General features: G+C 44.8%; 1 protein-coding gene across 1 annotated transcript in view; it reads right to left on the bottom strand.

Annotated features, from left to right (window-relative positions):
- thoc7 (THO complex 7) overlaps positions 1-12,995 on the bottom strand; it is a 56,590-nt gene extending 43,595 nt beyond the window's left edge. The window contains exon 1 of the mRNA XM_078413891.1: positions 12,921-12,995. The gene's annotated coding sequence lies outside the window, so the exon portion shown is untranslated. The remainder of the gene's footprint in view (positions 1-12,920) is intronic.
- Positions 12,996-13,695: the final 700 nt, after the last annotated feature.

Here is a 13,695-nt window from a genome sequence, read left to right as displayed (position 1 = left end):
CCATCATTACATAATGCTAGCTGGTACACCTTAGTCTCCAAGCTGTGATATGATGTTACATTTGTAAGACCACCTGCCAGTGTAATTCATTGGGAATTCTGAGACCACACATGATCCATAATACATGAAGCAGCTGTACACAAAATATATGTGGGTATTAATGTACTGTGTCCTTAAACACGGTGGTGCAGCAGGTGGAGCTGCTGCCTCACAGCGGCCAGAGACCCAGCTTTGATCCTGACCTCCAGCTCCGTATGTGTGGAGTTAGCACATTCTCTACTAATGTCATCCGTTTCCCCGGGTTCGTAACTTAATCGGCCTCTGTAAAAATTGCCGCTAGTGTGTAAGGAGTGGAGGTGAAATTGGGATACCATAGAACTAGTGTGAATGGGTTATCAATGGTCGCCGTGGGCCGAAGGGCCTGTTTCCATGCTGTATCTTTCAACGAAAAAGACCATTAAAAAAAATTGAACAGTTTTATTCAAAAGACCATTTCAACAATGGCCTTTGAATAAACGTGTTCAATATTTGGTCTGTGGTTGCTATTTTTAGAAACATAGAAAAACCATAGAAACATAGAAAAATAGCTGCTGGAGTAGGCCATTTGGCTCTTCGAGCCAGCATACCATTCAATATGATCATGGCTGATCATCTAAAATCTGTACCCACTTTTTGCCCACTAAAGGCATAATTTATGCATAAATTATGTATTTCCGCATTTGTATTTCCACGATAAATAAATGAGGAACAAAGAACCTCATTTCACAACGACATAAACCAAGGAACCCATTTAATGGCAAGAAAGAACTGAACAACTTATAGATTTATGTTTAGAAATACAGTGTGGAAACAGGCCTTATGGCCCACCGAGTCCGCACCGATCAGCATTCACCCTGAATGCATTCAAGAGAGAGCTAGATAGAGCTCTTAAGGATAGCGGAGTCAGGGGGTATGGGGAGAAGGCAGGAACGGGGTACTGATTGAGAATGATCAGCCATGATCACATTGAATGGCGGTGCTGGCTCGAAGGGCCGAATGGCCTCCTCCTGCACCTATTGCCTATTGTCTATTATCTATTGTCACCCCATACATGCGTTCAATCCCACACACGGGATAATTTACAGAAGCCAATTTACTTACAAACCTGCACGTCTTTGAGATGTGGGAGGAAACCGGAGCGCCCAAAGAAAACCGATGCATTCACAGGGAAATTGTACAAACTCAGAACAGACAGCGTCCATAGACAATAGACAATAGACAGTCATAGCCAGGATGGAACCCGGGTCTCTGGCGCTGTAAGGCAGCAGCTCAACCGCTACACCCGATAAAGATAATTGCCGTTACATTAAAATTATTGATTGTGAAATACAGACCCATTTTGCCAAATTTCAGTCCCAATCTAAAATGATATTGCGTATCATTAGGCCACGATTCAATGTGTACAGAGTTCGCTCCAAGACTTAGGAAAAAGGAACTGCACATGCTGGTTTACAACTTTATTGTTTGCTACACTTTGCTGCTGTAACACTGTAATTTTCCCCGGTGTGGGACGAATAGAGGTATATATATAAAAAAAGATACAAAGTGCTGGAGTAACGCAGTGGGTCAGGCGGCATCCATGGAGAACATGTTTTAGGTGTCGTTCCGGGTTTCAGACTGACCAAAACATCACTTATCCATGTTCTTCAGAGATGCTGCCTGACCCATTGAGTTACTCCAGCACTTTGTGTCTTTTGTTCCTCCAAGAATTGACTGGCTAACCATTCCTCATGTGGTTGCCTAAACCCATCAGACCAGGCCAAGTGCCAATACTTCTTTTTGCCTATGAATCCAAAGGTTGGTTGTTATGGGTCCCAGTCCATAAACTTGAGTCCAGAATATACTTCAATAACAGAGGCTTCTTCTGTTCCTTTGATGAAGTACGTCAAAAAGATTGTAGTGTATTCAATTTAAACATACTTTATTAGCTGTTAAGCATTTTGTAATCTGCCGAGGGTAAGAATTTTGAGAGTTATATATCTCGTGGCAAAAGGAGTGGTTTTGTAGGAAAATTATTAAATAGTAGTACCATCGTGTGATTTGAAGGAATCGCTGCATCAAGTTTCAAAAGTCACAGATGTCACACAGATGTAGTTTGAATGAGGCAGAACAAAGGACTGGCAACAGACAGACAGAGAGCAGGCTCAAAGGATGAATGAGCTATTTAAGGAATAAGCTGGTAGACCTGCTGCCTCACCGCGCCAGTGACCCAGGTTCAATCCCCACCCTCGGGTACTGTCCGTGTGGAGTTTGCACGTTCTCCCTGTGGACCGCGTGGGTTTCCTCCGGGTGCTCCGGTTTCCTCCCACATCCCCGGAGGTGGTGAATCTAAGAAATTCATTGCCGCTGGAGGCAGTGGATGCCAAGTTAATGGATATTCTAAAGGCAGAGTTAGATAGATACTTGATCAGTATGGGTGTCATGGGTTATGGGGAGAAGGCAGGAGAATGGGGTTAGGAGGGAGGGAGGGATAGATCAGCCATGATTGAATGGCGGAGTCGACTTGATGGGCCGAATGGCCTAATTCTGCTCCTATCACTTATGAATCCTAAAAGACGCAAGGTTTGAGGGTTAATTGGCCCTCTGTAAATTGGTCCTGATGTGTAGGCAGGATGCGAAAGTGGGATAACATGAAACTAGTGCGAACGGGTGATTGATGTTCGGCATTGATGGTGGACTGAAGGGCCTGTTTCTGTGCTGTATCCCTTAAAAATAAAAACTAGACAATAATCCTACCATCCTACCAAGAACAAGAGAACAGTCCTGAGCTACTATCCACCTCTTTGGAGACCCTCGGACTATCTTTGATCGTAGTTTACTGGCTTTATCTTGCACTAAATGTTATTCACGTTATTCCCTTTATCATGTATCTGTACACTGTGGACAATTTGATTGTAATCAGGGCAGCACGGTGGCACATCGGTAGAGTTGCTGCCTTACAGCGCTTGTGGCACCAGAGACCTGGGTTCGATCCTGACTACGGGTGCTGTCTGTACGGGGTTTACATACGGGTTTGTAGGTTAATTGGCTTGTTATAAATGTAAATTGTTCCTAGTGTGTGTAGCGTAGTATCAGTGTGGGGATTGTTGGTCGGTGTGGACTCGGTGGGCCGAAGGGCCTGTATCAATAGACAATAGACAATAGGTGCAGGAGTAGGCCATTCAGCCCTTCGAGCCAGCACCGCCATTCAATGCGATCATGGCTGATCACTCTCAATCAGTACCCCGTTCCTGCCTTCTCCCCATACCCCCTCACTCCGCTATCCTTAAGAGCTCTATCCAGCTCTCTCTTGAAAGCATCCAACGAACTGGCCTCCACTGCCTTCTGAGGCAGAGAATTCCACACCTTCACCACCCTCTGACTGAAAAAGTTCTTCCTCATCTCCGTTCTAAATGGCCTACCCCTTATTCTCAAACTGTGGCCCCTTGTTCTGGACTCCCCCAACATTGGGAACATGTTATCTGCCTCTAATGTGTCCAATCCCCTAATTATCTTATATGTTTCAATAAGATCCCCCCTCATCCTTCTAAATTCCAGTGTATACAAGCCCAATCGCTCCAGCCTTTCAACATACGACAGTCCCGCCATTCCGGGAATTAACCTAGTGAACCTACGCTGCACGCCCTCCATAGCAAGAATATCCTTCCTCAAATTTGGAGACCAAAACTGCACACAGTACTCCAGGTGCGTTGTATCTTTAAACTAAACTAATCATGTATTGTCTTTCCGCTGACTGGTTAGCACACAACAAAAGCTCTTCACTGTACCTCGGTACACGTGACAATAAACTAAACTCATAAAGGAGAAAAATTGACTACTAAGCAAATAATGGAAACTAGAGTTTTTAGATTTAGATTCAGAGATACAGCGCGGATACAGGCCCTTTGGCCCACCGGGTCTACGCCGCCCAGCGATCCCCGTACATTAACACTATCCTACACACACTAGGGACAATTTTTTTTTTTTTTACCCAGTCAATTAACCTACAAACCTGTACGTCTTTGGAGTGTGGGAGGAAACCGAAGATCTCGGAGAAAACCCACGCAGGTCATGAGGAGAATGTACAAACTCCGTACAGATGGCGCCCGTAGTCAGGATCGAATCTGAGTCTCCGGCGCTGCATTCGCTGTAAGGCAGCAACTCTACCGCTGCGCCACCGTGCCACCCAAAAATGCCCCTTTTCCGACTTCTCTAACTTCAAGTAACCGCTGCAGTCCCTCTCTCTCTATCCCTCCCCCACCCAAGTCACACCAGGTTCCCCTGTTCTCACCCAGCCAACAGCTAACAATGGCCTGTTTCCTTTAACATCGTTACTTGTTTGCATATCCTTCATTCATTTGTTCTTAGTCTCTCTATCTGGTTCTGATTGATTACTGCGCAAACACCTCATAAGTGGTTATCCTGACCAGGTCTCGACATCATCGTCTATATCTCTCGTTTCCCTTTCCCCTGACTTGTCTGAAGAAGGGTCCCGACTAGAAACGTCACCCATTCCTTCCCTCCAGAGATGCTGCCTGCCTGTTGAGTTACTCCGGCATTTTGTGTCTACCCCTTTTCTACATATCTTTATAACCCCAAGAAAGTATAAGAAGATCCTTTAGCTTTGGCTGTTGAGTTCCCTTCCTTTCACAGCTACAATCATTTCAAGATTTCAAGATCAATTTATTGTCACATGTACCAATTAAGGTACAGTGAAATTTGAGTTACCATACGAAGTAAAAAGCAAAAAGACACACAGCAAACATAAATTAAAATTAACATAAACATCCACCACAGCAGATTCCACATTCCTCACTGTGATGGAAGGTAATAAAGTTCCAACATCTTCCTCTTTGTTCACCCGCGGTCGGCGCTGTTGAACCATCCGCAGTGGCCGCTGCCAATTGTCCGAGACCCTCGCGTTGGGATTTCTGTGCTGTATCTCTAAACTAATCTAAAAGGGAACTCAAGGTAAAAGAGCCATTAGGATGCAGTGATCAAAATATGATGTTTTACTCTACAAATTGAGAGGGAGAAAGGAAAATCGGAAGTGTCAGTATTACAGTATAGCAAAGGGGATTACAGAGGCATGAGGCAGGAGCTGGCCAGATTTCACTGGAAGGAGGCCCTAGCAGGGAAGACAGTGGAACAGCAATGGCAGGTATTCCTGGGAACAATGCAGAAGTTGCAGGATCAATTCATCCCAAAGAGGAGGAAAGATTTTAAGGGGAGTAAGAGGCACCCGTGGCTGACAGGGGAAGTCAAGGACAGGATAAAAATAAAAGAGAAGAAGTATAACATAGCAAAGAAGAGCAGGAAGCCAGAGGATTGGGACTCTTTTAAAGAGCAACAGAAAAAAACGAAAAAGGCAATACGGGGAGAAAAGATGAGGTACGAAGGTAAGCTGGCCAATAATATAAAGGAGGATAGTAAAAGTTTCTTTAGGTATGTGAAGAGGCAAAAAATAGTTAAGGCAAATGTGGGTCCCTTGAAGACAGAAGCGGGGGAATTTATTACGGGGAACAAGGAAATGGCAGACGAGTTGAACCGGTACTTTGGATCTGTCTTCACTAAGAAAGATACAAGCAATCTCCCAGATGTTCTAGTGGTCAGAGATCCTAGGGTGATGGAGGAACTGAAAGAAATTCACATTAGGCAGGAAATGGTGTTGGGTAGACTGATGGGACTGAAGGCTGATAAATCCCCAGGGCCTGATGGTCTGCATCCCAGGGTACTTAAGGAGGTGGCTCTAGAAATAGTGGACGCATTGGTGATCATTTTTCAATATTCTATGGATCCAGGATCAGTTCCTGTAGATTGGAGGGTAGCTAATGTTATCCCACTTTTTAAGAAAGGAGGGAGAGAGAAAACAGGAAATTATAGACCAGTTAGTCTGACATCGGTGGTGGGGAAGATGCTGGAGTCAATTATAAAAGACGAAATTGCGGAGCATTTGGATAGCAGTAACAGGATTGTTCCGAGTCAGCATGGATTTACAAAGGGGAAATCATGCTTGACTAATCTTCTGGAATTTTTTGAGGATGTAACTAGGAAAATTGATAGGGAAGAGCCGGTGGATGTGGTGTACCTCGACTTTCAGAAAGCCTTCGACAAGGTTTCACATAGAAGATTATTGGGCAAAATTAGAGCACATGGTATTGGGGGTAGGGTACTGACATGTATAGAAAATTGGTTGATAGACAGAAAGCAAAGAGTGGGGATAAATGGGTCCCTTTCAGAATGGCAGGCAGTGACTAGTGGGGTACCGCTAGGCTCAGTGCTGGGACCGCAGCTATTTACAATATATATTAATGACTTAGATGAAGGGATTAAAAGTAACAATAGCAAATTTGCAGATAATACAAAGCTGGGTGGTAGTGTGAACTGTGAGGAAGATGCTATGAGGTTGCAGGGTGACTTGGACAGGTTGTGTGAGTGGGCGGATGCATGGCAGATGCATGGCAGATGCAGTTTAAAGTGGATAAGTGTGAGGTTATCCACTTTGGTTTTAGATTTAGATTTAGAGATACAACGCGGAAACAGGCCCTTCGGCCCACCGAGTCGGCGCCGCCCAGCGATCCCCGCACACTAACACTATCCTACACTAGGAACAATTTTTACATTTACCCAGTCAATTAACCTACATACCTGTACGTCTTTGGAGTGTGGGAGGAAACCGAAGATCTCGGAGAAAACCCACGCAGGTCACGAGGAGAACGTACAAACTCCGTACAGACGGCGCCCGTAGTCAGGATCGAACCTGAGTCTCCGGCGCTGCATTCGCTGTAAGGCAGCAACGCTACCGCTGCACCACCGTGCTGCACTGATATTCAATAGCAAGAATATCCTTATAGGCAAGAATGGCCTACCCCTTATTCTTAAACTGTGGCCCCTTGTTCTGGACTCCCCCAACATTGGGAACATGTTTCCTGCCTCTAACGTGTCCAACCCCTTAATAATCTTATACGTTTCGATAAGATCTCCTCTCATCCTTCTAAATTCCAGTGTATACAAGCCTAGTCGCTCCAGTCTTTCAACATATGACAGTCCCGCCATTTTGAGGGAATTAACCTAGTAAATCTACGCTGCACGCCCTCAATAGCAAGAATATCCTTCCTCAAATTTGGAGACCAAAACTGCACACAGTATTCCAGGTGCGGTCTCACTAGGGCCCTGTACAACTGCAGAAGGACCTCTTTGCTCCTATACTCAACTCCTCTTGTTATGAAGGCCAACATTCCATTGGCTTTCTTCACTGCCTGCTGTACCATGCATCCTTTCAGTGACTGATGCACTAGGACACCCAAATCTCGTTGTACGTCCCCTGTTCCTAACTTGACACCATTCAGATAATACTCTGCCTTCCTATTCTTACCACCGAAGTGGATAACCTCACACTTATCCACATTAAACTGCATCTGCCATGCATCCGCCCACTCACACAACCTATCCAAGTCACTCTGCAAACTCATAGCATCTTCCTCAAAGTTCACACTACCACCCAGCTTTGTATCATCTGCAAATTTGCTAATGGTACTTTTAATCCCTTCATCCAAGTCATTAATGTATATTGTAAATAGCTGCAGTCTCAGCACCGAGCCTTGCGGTACCCCACTAGCCTGCCATTCTGAAAGAGACCTATTTATCCCCACTCTTTGCTTTCTGTCTGAGTGCTTTCAAGAGAGAGCTAGATAGAGCTCTTAAGGATGGCGGAGTCAGGGGGTATGGGGAGAAGGCAGGAACGGGGTACTGATTGGGAATGATCAGCCATGATCAAATTGAATGGCGGTGCTGGCTCGAAGGGCCGAATCGCCCCCTCCTGCACCTATTGTCTATTGTCAATAAAAGGTTAAAAAAACTACAACAAATAACGTGGGCATTCGAGGGGTGGGTTCAGGGAGTGAGATTGTGAGCACAGGGAAGAGATTGCTGGGGCTGAGCAGGATGTCCATGAAGTGGTCTTACACAAAGCTAGATGCGATTTACTCTCTTCACCACAAGTGGAAACATTCTCACTTCATCCACTCCATCGAAACCTTTCACCTTTCAAAGACTTCTGCTAGGTCAATTGTATTTTCTCAAGAGAAAAATATATCTTCAGTGGTTCAATGACACTTCTTTGTCACGCGCTCTGAACTAAAGCAAAATTCCTTTTTACAGTCCAGTAAAAGTATTACGGTACAAAAGCGCATCATAGATTAAGTAATCTTTAGGAGAGCTCCCCCTCCTCTCACTCACTATCAACAACATCCCATTCATTGTGATAGACAATAGACAATAGACAATAGGTGCAGGAGTAGGCCATTCAGCCCTTCGAGCCAGCACCGCCATTCAATGCGATCATGGCTGATCACTATCAATCAGTACCCCGTTCCTGCCTTCTCCCCATACCCCCTCACTCCGCTATCCTTAAGAGCTCTATCCAGCTCTCTCTTGAAAGCATCCAACGAACTGGCCTCCACTGCCTTCTGAGGCAGAGAATTCCACACCTTCACCACCCTCTGACTGAAAAAGTTCTTCCTCATCTCCGTTCTAAATGGCCTACCCCTTATTCTCAAACTGTGGCCCCTTGTTCTGGACTCCCCCAACATTGGGAACATGTTATCTGCCTCTAATGTGTCCAATCCCCTAATTATCTTATATGTTTCAATAAGATCCCCCCTCATCCTTCTAAATTCCAGTGTATACAAGCCCAATCGCTCCAGCCTTTCAACATACGACAGTCCCGCCATTCCGGGAATTAATCTAGTGAACCTACGCTGCACGCCCTCCATAGCAAGAATATCCTTCCACAATCAATAACCCGTGCCTGCCTTCTCCCCATATCCCTTGATTCCACTAGCCCTTAGAGCTCTATCTAACTATTTTAAATTCATCCAGTGAATTGGCCTCCACCGCCCTCTTTGGCAGAGAATTCCACAAATTCACAACTCTCTGGGTGAAAACTTTTTTTTTTCACCTCAGTTTTAAATGGCCTCCCCTTTATTCTTAGACTGTGGCCCCTGGTTCTGGAAGTTAATTAAGTACAAGTGTATAGGAATAGTACACAGAGACAGTATATAAGAAAATAACTGCAGATGCTGGTACAAATCGAAGGTATTTATCACGAAGGCTGGTACAAATCGAAGGTATTTATTCACAAAATGCTGGAGTAACTGAGCAGGCCAGGCAGCATCTCAGGAGAGAAGGAATGGGCGACGTTTCGGGTCGAGACCCTTCCGCAGACTGAAGAAGGGTCTCGACCCGAAACGTCGCCCATTCCTTCTCTCCTGAGATGCTGCCTGACCTGCTGGGTTACTCCAGCATTTTGTGAATAAACACAGAGACAGTATAGATGCGCCATTTTCATGTTCAGGTTGTTACCGGTACAGAGTTCTTAACCTGACCATGAAGGCCGGTTGTCCTGAAGGCCCATCAATGCCTCTACTTCCTTGATTGAGGGGGTTCGGTAAGTCGTTGGATACTCTCTTGAACTTGTACAGGTGTACAGTGCGGAGCGTATTGACTGGTTGCATCACGGCATAGTCCGATAACTCGAACGCCCAGAAGCGAAGGAGACTACAGAGATTGGTGAACACTGCCCCATCCAGCATAGATTTCTGACCTCCCCACCATCGAAGGGATCTACAGGAGGCACTGTCTCAAAAAAGGCAGCCAGCCTCATCAGAGACCCACACCACCCTGGCCACGCTCCCATTTCACTCACAGAAACATCATCATCGGCGGTCACACGAAGCGAGTATGACTGCCCTCTCCATAGGGTCGGACACCTGTGCGTGACTTTGTTTAACATGGGGAGACTGGTGCACAGACAGCTACCACATGGTCCTGGACAGATCAGGGTCGGGATCCAGTGGATCCACGGAGAAGCATAGAAACATTCCTGCCATCGGGAAGAAGGAAGAGCCTGGAAACTGCAACGTTCAGGTTCAGGAGCAACTTCTTCCCGATAACCATCAGGTAATTGAACACTGCAAAATACCAACTAAACTCCAAATTATGAACCGTTATTATTGCACTGAGAACTTCAGGCTTTCGTTTTGTTTTGTACTAATATAATTATTTTTAATTGCTTTGTTTATGTTTATTATGTTATCTATTGAGAACTGTTGTTCACAGACCTGTTATGCTGCTGAAAGTGAGAATTTCATTATTCCATTTTGGTGACAATTAAACACTTTTGACTCTTGAGCTTGGCTTAATTGTATTTATGTACATTATTATCTGATTTACACAAAAGGTAGACGCAAAAAGCTGGAGTAACTCAGCGGGACAGGCAGCATCTCTGGAGAGAAGGACTGGGTGACTACAGAAGGTAGTTGAGGCCAGTTCATTGGCTATATTTAAGAGGGAGTTAGATGTGACCCTTTTTGCTAAAGGGATCAGGGGGTCTGGAGAGAAGGCAGGTACAGGCTACTGAGCTGGATGATCAGCCATGATCATATTGAATGGCGGTGCAGGCTCGAAGGGCCGAATGGCCTACTCCTGCACCTATTTTCTATGTTTCAGGTCAAGACCCTTCTTTAGAGAGTTCATTTGGACAGCATGCAAAACTGCAAAACAAAGCTTTGCACTGTTCCTCGGTGCATGTGACAATAATAAATCTAAATCTAATAATATCAGAATGACTGGAAATAAAATGTGTCAGACATTAGAAAAACTAAAATGTTAAGGTTAACCTTTCATAAGATTCATTTCATAAAATTAACCTTTCATAGACAATAGACAATAGGTGCAGGAGGAGGCCATTCGGCCCTTCGAGCCAGCACCACCATTCAATGTGATCATGGCTGATCATTCTCAATCAGTACCCCGTTCCTGCCTTCTCCCCATACCCCCTGACTCCGCTATCCTCAAGAGCTCTATCTAGCTCTCTCTTGAATGCATTCAGAGAATTGGCCTCCACTGCCTTCTGAGGCAGAGAATTCTGCCTCACACCCATAATTTAGTTATGGTTTGTTTATTATGGGTGTTGTCAAATGGAAATCTAAGGACGTTCCTTCAAAATGGAGATGAGGAGGAATTTCTTTAGCTAAAGAATGGTGAATCAGGGGAATTCATTGCCACAGACGGCTGTGGAAGCCAAGAAATTGGGTGTTTTTATGGTAGAGATTGATAGATTCTTGATTAGGAAAGGCATCAAATACCTCGACGGAGATGCGATTTTTCTCCGTATCGTATCTCCGTCCCCACTGCGGCCTAACATAGAGGAGTTGGCGGCCTTTCCCAGAGACCGGCCCGTCGCTTCAAGCCGCGGGCACGGCACAGACTTTAACATCGTAGAGCTGCGATCCTGTGCTGAGGATCGACTGTGGAGAGCTCCAACCGCGGGGCCTGTGGACTTTAACGCCGTGAAGCCCGCAATCTCTGGTGAGATGAGGCCGACTCGGGAGTTCCACGCCGCGGAGAGTGTTTCAACCGTTCCGACGCCGGAGTTTCGATCATCCCGACGCGAGGGCCTCGGACAGTCGGCAGCGGAGACTGCGGACGGTTCAACAGCCCCGACCGCGGGTGAACAAAGAGGAAGATGATGGAACTTTATTACCTCCCATCACAGTGAGGAATGTGGAATCCATGGCGGATGTTTATGTTAAATTTCACATTATGTGGCCGTGTGTCTTGTTGCTTTTCACTTAGTATGGCTGTATGGTAACTCAAATTCCACTGTACCTTAATTGGTACACGTGACAATAAATTGATCTTGAAATCTTGAAATGTTACAGGGAGAAGGGGGTTGAGAGGGGAAAATAGATTAACCATGATTGAATGGCAGAGTAGTCTCGATGGGCTGAATGGCCTAATTCTGCTCCTATGTCTTATACAGTTAAATGGTCAAACCAATAGTCAATAGTCAATTTATTTGTCACATACACATAAATGTGCAGTGAAATGAAAAATTACCCGCAGTTCATTAATGACCAATAAAAATAAGCAATAAAAATGCAATAACACATACAATTATAAACAATTAAGTTTTGGTCACTACTCTTTCTTTGTCCACGGCGTCTAAATTCTGGATATTTATTCACAAAATGCTGGAGTAACTCAGCAGCTCAGGCAGCATCTCGGGAGAGAAGGAATGGGTGACGTTTCGAGTCGAGACCCTTCTTCAGACTGAATTCTTCAGTCTAAATTCTGGAACTGTGTGACAAAATAACACTCTGCGATTTCCTTCACCAAACTCTGGTTCGAGAACGGTGCAAGGGGTGCCACTTTTGCATGGGACAGCAGCAATAACGCCGGGCTTGGCAGCAGCAGCAGCAACAAGATCCTAAATAATAATACACAAAAGCAAGGAAGAGTAAATAGCTCGTGTTGTGGCGGGACTTTCATATGTTGAAAGACTGGAGCGACTAGGCTTGTATACACTGGAATTTAGAAGGATGAGAGAGGTTCTTATCGAAACGTATAAGATTATTAAGGGGTTGGACACGCTAGAGGCAGGAAACATGTTCCCAATGTTGGGGGAGTCCAGAACAAGGGGCCACAGTTTAAGAATAAGGGGTAGGCCATTTAGAACTGAGATGAGGAAAAACTTTTTCAGTCAGAGAGTTGTGAATCTGTGGAATTCTCTGCCTCAGAAGGCAGTGGAGGCCAATTCTCTGAATGCATTCAAGAGAGAGCTAGATAGAGCTCTTAAGGATAGCGTGTATGGGGAAAAGGCAGGAACGGGGTACTGATTGAGAATGATCAGCCATGATCACATTGAATGGCGGTGCTGGCTCGAAGGGCCGAATGGCCTCCTCCTGCACCTATTGTCTATTGTCTATTGTTATTTTTACTAATAAGAATTGTCTTTTATTGTCTGCGCGTTTTGGGAAGCAGACTGCATCGTGATTTATTAAATGGGTTGTGTTTTTTTTTGTTTTTTTGGTTAATGCTCGCAAATGTGTTTTACTTACTGGATGTTTCAAGTCCTCCAGCTGTTTGCTTTGCTGACGGTGTTAGTTGGGAGAGTCCCCTGCAACACAGCGCCAGCGGTGACGCTTGTTTAGAGCGTAGGCGCCTGGATATTGACGCGCGCGTTTGAGGAAGTGCAGCACACAGTCGGGTTAGTGCAAAAAAAAATAAGCAACCACCTGCCTACACGCCAAGCAAACCCTGAGCATTTAAGGCTGGCCGGGAGAGTAAAACAGTTTCCGGCCATTTACACCCACGTAGCCAACTTTTAAAAAGAATCGGAAGATTTCAATGTCAATGGCTTTGAAAAGTCGAGATTCAAGGCACTATGCCAGATGCTAGTTTAAAAAAAAAAAAAGTTTGATACAATGTGCATTCAGAATAACTTGCCCATAACTTGCCCATTTACCTTAACTATAAAATGGAAAACGGAGAGCATTTTTTTTTAACATGCCCCCCAAAAAAGTCGTTCATAAATTCATAAGTTCTAGGAGCAGAACAAGGCCATTCGGCCCATCGAGTCTAATGAACGAATGAATTAATACGTTTATTGGCCGAGTATGTGCATATATACAAGGAATGTGCCTTGGTGCTCCGCTCACAAATGACAACACAAACATAGTTAACAATTAAGTATAAAGCACAAAACACAACAAAACAATGAGGATACAACATTACGGTCTAAACATGTGGGTGAAAATAAACCAGAGCAAAAATTAAACTACAGACTTTGGTTATTGAGTAGAACTACCACTCATGGGGAAAAAAAACTGTTTT

Source organism: Rhinoraja longicauda, chromosome 17 (genome assembly GCF_053455715.1).
Source record: "Rhinoraja longicauda isolate Sanriku21f chromosome 17, sRhiLon1.1, whole genome shotgun sequence".
Lineage (NCBI taxonomy): Eukaryota > Metazoa > Chordata > Chondrichthyes > Rajiformes > Arhynchobatidae > Rhinoraja > Rhinoraja longicauda.
The sequence above is the reverse complement of the archived record's forward strand: the minus strand, read 5'-3'. Positions and strand labels throughout refer to the sequence as shown.